Source organism: Nycticebus coucang, chromosome 13, assembly GCF_027406575.1.
Source record: "Nycticebus coucang isolate mNycCou1 chromosome 13, mNycCou1.pri, whole genome shotgun sequence".
Lineage (NCBI taxonomy): Eukaryota > Metazoa > Chordata > Mammalia > Primates > Lorisidae > Nycticebus > Nycticebus coucang.
Window position 1 is genome coordinate 102,629,641 of NC_069792.1, and position 8,062 is coordinate 102,637,702.

Genomic DNA, 8,062 nt, shown 5'->3' on the forward strand with positions numbered 1-8,062 from the left:
CAGACTGAGAGCTCCCTGCCCACCAGTCCTCCCTGGTGCTGCCTAGCTGGGACTCCACCAGAGCAGGGCATACTCCAATGTGGAGGGACATGACACTGCCTAGGCAACCATGGTAACTCCGGACCAGCACACTTCTCCCTGACATGATTAGGGATTGATCTTCATAGAACCAGAGACGGACACACAGCAGGATCAGGTATCCCCAAGTCTCAGTTGCGTTCCTGGGACCAAGGAGGAGGTCTAGAGAAAACCGAGACTTACATGTGGGCAGATGACAGAGAGTCCAGTGTGGCTCCCAGCAAAGACGTGCGTGTAGGACACCCATCCCCACAGGAGGACTAGGCCTGCTTCAGACCTCCAGACTGTGGGTCCCCAACTGTCACCCTTACAGCAGGCTTTCTGGATGGGTGAGGCCATGGCAGCCCCTCCCTGGTACCTTTGCTTGGAAGCTGGGAGCAGACTTTTGACCCTGCTGAGAGAGACACATGGCCAACTTTGGTGGAGCCTTAGGGCAGGGTTATCCCATCCCAGAGTGCTTGCCTTCCTGCCTGTGCTGCACAGAGAATAAGGACTCCCTGCAGTCCAGGAATCCTCCCCACCCCACAATCAAGGACTCATCCTGTGGGACAGAGCAGTCACAGGACCTCAAAGCAATACCACAGCTGTTCCTTCTGGCTGGTGCCACCTATGACCAAGAGGTAAATCTGCATACCGTGTACAGGATCTACTGACTCATTCACACAGGGTTTGGTTGAGCCTCACCCACAACTACCACCTACCATCTCAGAGATTAGACTAGACATGCTGTTATCTAAATAAAAGAAAATCCAAAAATAAGAATGTAAAGTTGCTCCAGATGAGAAGGAGACACCAAAAGATTTCCAGATATTTGAAAAGTCAGAATGAAAGGACACCGCCAGAAGAAAACAGTAACACCATACCAACCAAAATGAGAATACTGAAATGAATAATAATTTCAAAATGGATTGTAAGGAAGCTCCATGAAGTATAAGAGAAAATAGAAACCCAATACACGAAGTCCACACACACACACACACAAAAAAACGCAGGAAATGAATGAAAAATTCACTAAAGAAATCTAAGTATATTCTTCCTCCTAAGTTCCAATTCTCAGAACTCGGATGTGGCTAGACCAATCAATAGGATATTGTCTAGTTTCTCCCACTGAAGGGGGCCGGACCCCCATCACCAGCCCAGGATCCAGGGACTGCCGCTGGCCTTAGGGAATAGAGGGTGGAACTCCTCAGCCTAGCCCAGCTGGACCCTTGGTGAGGAGTCCTTCCCTCCCGTGGACAAGTTTGCTGACAAGCTGCTGAAGTGGTCCCTCCAAATCCCAGCTGAGCCTGAGTCTGGCCCTGGAGGTTGGGGCTGCACTTATTAATTGGAGGAGCCAGCTCTCTCTCCCACCTCCTTCCCGTATGGGAGGAGAGCCTGAGGCTCAAGCGCAACCCATGGGTATGAACTCCTAGCTGCTCTAGGGTGGGGGAGGTTGGTGGACCATGGAGTCCCTGGTGCTGCTCCTCAGGTGGGATCCAGGTATTCTCAGCTGCACCCTCTACCAATAGCATTTGTGTTTTTGATATTGTGTCTGTTATTACTTTTTTTAATACAAAAAGAAAAAAAAAAAAAGAAAAAGCTCACTCCTATAATCCTAGCACTCTGGGAGGCTGAAGTGGGTGGATCACCTGAGCTCTTTGGTTCAAGACCAGCTTGAGCCAGAGTGAGACCCCGTCTCTAAAAATAGCCGGGCGTTGTGGCAGTGCCTGTAGTCCTAGCTACTCAGGAGGCTGAGGCAAGAGGATCCCTTAAGCCCAAGAGTTTGAGGTTGCTGTGAGCTGTGACGCCACACCACTCTACTGAGGGTGATAGTAAAACTCTGTCTCAAAAAAAAAAAAAAAAATCAAGCTGAGCTTCTGGAAATGAAAAATTCATTCAAAATACAAAGTACTCGGGGGCTCAGTGGCTCATACCTGTGATCCTAGCACTCTGTGAGGACAAGGTGGGAGAATCCCTTGAGCTGAGGAGTTGGAGACCAGCCTGAGCAAGAGCCAGATCCTGTCTCTACTAAAAACAGAAAAATTAGCCAGGTGCTGTGGTGGGCACCTCAAGTCCCAGCTACTCAGGAGGCTGAGGCAGGAGGATCACTTGAGGAGTCTGAGGTCGCTATGAACTATGAACTACACCACAGCACTCTACCCAGGGCAAAAGAGTGAGACTCTCTCCAAAAAAAAAAAAGAAAGAAAGAAAGAAAAGAAAAGAGAAGAAATACAAAACACAGTGGAAAGCCTCAAGAATAGGATTGTGCCAGATGTGGTAGCTCATGCCTGTAATCCCAGCACTCTGTGAGGCTGAGGTGGGAGCAACGCTTGAGCTCAGGAGTTTCAGACCAGCCTGACCAAGAGTAAGACCCATCTCTACAAAAAGAGAGAAAGATAAATTAGCCAGGCATTGTGGCAGGTGCTTGTAGTCCCAGCTAGTTGGGGAGCTGAGGCAAGAGGGTTCCTTGAACCCAGAAGTTTGAGGTTGCTCTGAGTTAGGCTGATGCCACAGCACTCTACCCAGGGCAAGAGAGTGAGACTGTCAAAAATGAAAGGGCCGGGTGAGGTGGTTCATGCCTGTAATCCTAGCATTTGCCTAAGCTCATGGGTTCAAGACCAGCCTTAGCCAGAGCAAGACCAGGTATTGTGGCGGGCACTTGTAGTCCCAGCTACATGGGAGGCTAAGATGAGAGAATTGCTCCAGCCCAAGACATGGAGGTTGCTATGAGCTGTGATGCCATGGTACTCACTGAAGGCAACAAAGTGAAACTCCGTCTCAAAAAAAAAAAAGAAAAAGAAAAAAAGGCTTGATTTGTAGCTCAGCAGCTAGGGCTCCAGCCATATATACCAGACCTGGCAGCTTCGAACCCAGCCTGGGCCTGCCAAATAACAATGACAACTATAACAACAAAAAATAGCCAGGAGTTGAGGTGGGCGCCTGTAGTCCCAGCTACTTGGGAGGCTGAGGCAAGAGAATCACTTAAGCCCAAGAGTTAGAGGTTGTTGTGAGCTGTGACGCCACAGCACTCTACCAAGGGTGACATAGTGAGACTTTGTCTCAAAAAAAAAGAGAGAGGAGAGAGAGAGAAATTAAAAAGGAAATATTGACTCGGTGCCTGTAGCTCAAGTGGCTAGGGCACCAGCCACATACACCAGAGCTGGTTAGTTCAAATCCAGCCCAGGCCCGCCAAACAACAACAACTTGAGACTGTCTCAAAAAAAAAAAAAAAAAAAATTAAAAAGGAAATATTACAACTGATACCATGGGAATGCAAAATATCATCTTTGAATTTTATAAAAATCTCTATGCGGGCGGTGCCTGTGGCTCAGTGAGTAAGGCGCCGGCCCCATATTCCGAGGGTGGCGGGTTTGGACCCAGCCCCGGCCAAACTGCAACAGAAAAATAGCCGGGCATTGTGGCGCGTCCCTGTAGTCCCAGCTGCTCGGGAGGCTGAGGCAAGAGAATCGCGTAAGCCCAAGAGTTAGAGGTTGCTGTGAGCCCTGTGATGCCACGGCACTCTACCAGAGGGCGGTACAGTGAGACTCCAAAAAAAAAAACTCTATGCATGTGCTCGCTTCGGCAGCACATATACTAAAATTGGAACGATACAGAGAAGATGAGCATGGTCCCTGCGCAAGAATGACATGTAAATTCATGAAGCATTCCATATTTTTGCACTAATGTACACAGCTATGATTTAATAATAAAAAAAATTTTTCTATGCATATAACCAGGCATTGTGGCAGACACCTGTAGTTCCAGCTACTCGGCAGGCTGAGGTAAGAGAATCTCCTAAGCCCAGGAGTTGGAGGTTGCTGTGAGCTGTGTGACGCCACGGTACTCTCCCAAGGGCAATAAAGTGAGACTCTGTCTCAAAAAAAAAAACCAAACAAACAAAAAAAAAACTCTATGCATATAAACTTGAAAATGTTGAGGAAATGAATAAATTCCTGGAAACATACAACCTTTGTAGGCTCAATCACAAAGAGATAGAACTCCTGAACAGACCAATGTCAAGCAAAATTGAAATTGAAACAGCAAAAACTCCCAACAAAAAAGTCTTGGACCAAATGGTTTCACAGTCAAATTTTACCAGACCTACAAAGAGCTAGTACCTACACTACAGAAATTATTTCATAACAGAGAACGAAGAATCCTCCCCAACTCATTCCACAAAGCCAAAGCAAGGAAAGGACACAATAATAACAAAACAAGAAAATTCTCAATAAAGTCCTTGCAAATTGAATTCAGCTGCATATGGAAACAAAACAAAACCCACCACAATAAAGGGGGCTTCATCCGAGAGATGCAAGGATGATTCAACATACCAGATCTATAAATGTAATTCACCACTTAAATAGAAGCAAAAACAAAGAACACATGATCTCTTTTTTTTAATTGAGACAGAGTCTCACTTTGTCACCCTTGGTAGAGTGCCATGATGTCACAGCTCACAGCAACCTCAAACTCTTGGGCTTAAGCGATTCTTTTGCCTCAACCTCCCAAGTAGCTGGGACTATAAGCAACCACCACAACGCCTGGCTATTTTTTGGTTGCAGTTGTCATTGTTGTTTAGTAGGCCCAGGCGAGGCTTGAACCCACCAGCCTCAGTGTATGTGGCTGGCACCCTACTCACTGAGGTACGGGCACTGAGCCGATGATCTCTTGATATATGCAGGAAAAGCATTCGACAAAATTCACCACCCTTTTATGATAAGAACTCTCAACAAAATAGCCATAATAGATGGCACAAATTCAGTACTTTCTTTTTTTGAGACAGAGTCTTACTTTGTCACCCTTGGTAGTATGCCGTGGTGTCACAGCTCACTGCAACCTCAAACTCTTGAGCTTAAGTGATTCTCTGGTCTCAGCCTCCCAAGTAGCTGGGACTACAGGGGCCCACCACAACTCCCAGCTATTTTTAGAGATGGGGTCTTGCTCTTGCTCACACTGGTCTCGAACTTGTGAGCTCAGGTGATCCTCCTGCCTTGGCCTCCCAGAGTACTACCCTGTTTCCCCCAAAATAAGACAGTGTCATATTTTAAGATGTGCTCCCAAAGATGCGCTAGGTCTTATTTTCAGGGGACGTCTTATCTTTCCTGTAAGTAGGTCTTATTTTCGGAGGATGTCTTATTTTGGGGAAAACAGGGTAGGATTACAGGCATTAGCCACTGCACCTGGCCCAACACATACCTCAATATTATAAAAGCCATATATGACAAATCCACAGCCAACATAATACCAAATGGAGAAAAATTGGAAGCATTCCTGCTTAGAACTAGAATGAGACAGGCTGCCCACTATCACCACTTCTGTTCAACGTAGTGCTGGAAGTCCTAGCCAGAGAAGGCAGGCAAGAGAAGGAAATCAGGGGTATCCAAATAGGGAAAGAAGTCAAACTATCACTTTTTGCTGATGATGTAATCTTATATCTCAAAAATCCCAAAGATTCTACCAAGACACTCTTAGAATTGATAAATAAATTCAGCAAAGTCTCAGGTTAAAAATCAATGTACACGGGCAGTGCCTATGGCTCAAGGGGGTAGTGCGCTGGCCCCATATGCTGGAGGTGCCGAGTTCAAACTCAGCCCCAGCCAAAAAAAAAAAAAAAAAAAAATCAATGTACACAAATCGGTAACATTCCTAGATACCAACCACAGTCAAGCTGAAAAACAAATCAAAGTCGCAATACCTTTCACAATAGCAACAAAGGAGATAAAATATCTAGGAATATATTTAACTAAGGAGATAAAAGATCTCTACAGGGAGAACTATGAAAGACTGAGGAAAGAAATCACAGAGGATGTAAACAAATGGAAAAAAAATAGTATGCTCATGGGTCAGCAGGACCAATATTGTCAGAATTTCTAGACTGCCCAACGGGATTTACAGATTCAATGCAATCCCCATTAAAATACCAATATCATTTTTTTCTTTTTTTTTTTTTTTTTAGAGACAGTCTTATTCTGTTGCCCTCAGTAGAGTGCCATAGTGTCACAGGTCATAGCAACCTCTAGCTCTTGGGCTTAGGCGATTCTCTTGCCTCAGCCTCCCAAGTAGCTGGGACTACAGGCACCCGCCACAATGCCCGTATACTTTTTGTTTCAGTTTGTCTAGGGACGGGTTCGAAGCCTCCACCCTCAGATTTATGGGGCCAGCGACCTGCTCACTGAGCCATAGGTGCCACCCGCCAACATCATTTTTTATTTTATTTTTTTGGAGACAGAGCCTCAAGCTGTCACCCTGGGTAGAGCATCACAGCTCACAGCAACCTCCAGCTCTTGGGCTTAAGTGATTCTCTTGCCTCTGCCTTCCAAGTAGCTGGGACTACAGGCGCCCACCACAATGCCTGGCTATTTTTTGGTTGTAGTAGTCATTGTTGTTTGGCAGGCCCAGGCTGGATTTGAACCCCCCAACACCGGTGTACAAGGTTGGCGCTTTACCACTTCAGCTACAGGTGCCGAGCCGCCAACATTATTTTTTAAAGATCTAGAAAACATCATTTTATGCTTCTCATGGAGCCAGAAAGACCCCAAATAGCCAAAGCAACATTAAGCAAAAAGAGCAAATCAGGAGGCATCGCTTTAGCAGACTTCAAGCTATACTACAAGGCTATAACAACCAAAACAGCATGGTATGAGCACAAGTATAGGGACACACCAATGGATAAGAACAGATAACCCAAATATAAAACCATCTTCATGTTGCCATCTGATCTTTGACAAAGCAAACAAAAATATACAATGGGGAAGGAATCCCTATTTAATAAATGGTGCTGGGGGAATTGTCCAACCACATAGATAAGACTATAATAGGGTCCACACCTCTCACTATTCACAAAAATTAACTCACAATGAATAATAGACTTAAACCTAAGTCATTAAACTACAAGAATTCTAGAAGAAAAGGTTGGAAAAACTCACAGATATGAGTCTAAATAATTTATGAAGACCACCACTGGGTTTGGCCAGCTTTGAGGTTACAGGTTGACCATGACTCTGAGTCATGGTTCCAGTCAGGGCTGGCTTAATGGGCATATGGCTTGGGTAGTGACACAGGACACCCAGCTCAGAAGGGCCTCATGGTTGGTTTAAAGGTCTGCTGCCAACATCTTGAAATTCTTCATAATTGTATTTTTAGTTTTTATTTTTTATAGACAGAATATCTCATAATCTGTCTAGGTTGGCCTCAAATGATCCTCCAGCTTCAGCCTCCTGAGTAGCTGGGACTACAGGTTCATGATGCTGTCTTCAGCTTCTTAATAACCTTGTAAAAAGGGCTCTGAATTTTTATTTGTCATAGACCCCTGAATATTATGTAGCCACTCCTGGCTCTAGGGGCACTTAGCTGACACAATGCCTGAAGCATGCTGGCCAGGAGAGCCAGATGGACAGTGCCAGGCACTGCTCCTCCCAGAACCCCCAGCCTTCACACCCTCAGAGCCCAGGCAGCCTTAGGTGTTGCAGACAGAAGGTTGGGGGTGTGTGTCTGCTGCACAAGGGAATATGGGACTGGGCCCCAGCAGGCATATAGAGCAAAGTGATGCCATGGTCACCACAGTGTACCCTCCCTGGAGGCCTTGGGCCCTGGCCTGGGAGGTATGCAGCAGCAACTCTGGAAGAGCATTTACTCTGAGATACACCCCAGACACAGGGCTTGTTCTCTGGCTCCCTCCCACCCCACTGCTAGTTAGACTAGGAATAGGCACCTGACCCAGACCAGTCCCATCAAGTTTGGACTCCTGAACTCCACTCATTGGCCAGCACCTCTGAGGTCATGTAGGACTAGTTAATTGCTGCTGGCCAGGAAGGGAGCAAGTCCTGAGCCCACGTAGTAATAGGTCCTCCCTCTCATCACCCTGCCTATACACCATCCTGCTCCACTCCTGTCTGGAGTCTGCTCATTTGGCTGGAGGAAATAGGCTCTCTGAGGCCCCAGGCAGTGCACGGTAGCCCAAAGCCCTTGGATCCAGAGTGTCTTTGCTCCCCCCAAGGACCAGGTC

At 46.4% G+C, this 8,062-nt stretch overlaps 1 non-coding gene across 1 annotated transcript; it reads left to right on the forward strand.

Moving 5' to 3' along the window:
• The first annotated feature begins 3,627 nt into the window (after positions 1–3,627).
• Positions 3,628–3,734, forward strand: LOC128564075 (U6 spliceosomal RNA). The gene has a single exon (XR_008373963.1). It is a non-coding gene; the product is annotated as a U6 spliceosomal RNA (small nuclear RNA).
• The last annotated feature ends 4,328 nt before the right edge of the window (positions 3,735–8,062 follow it).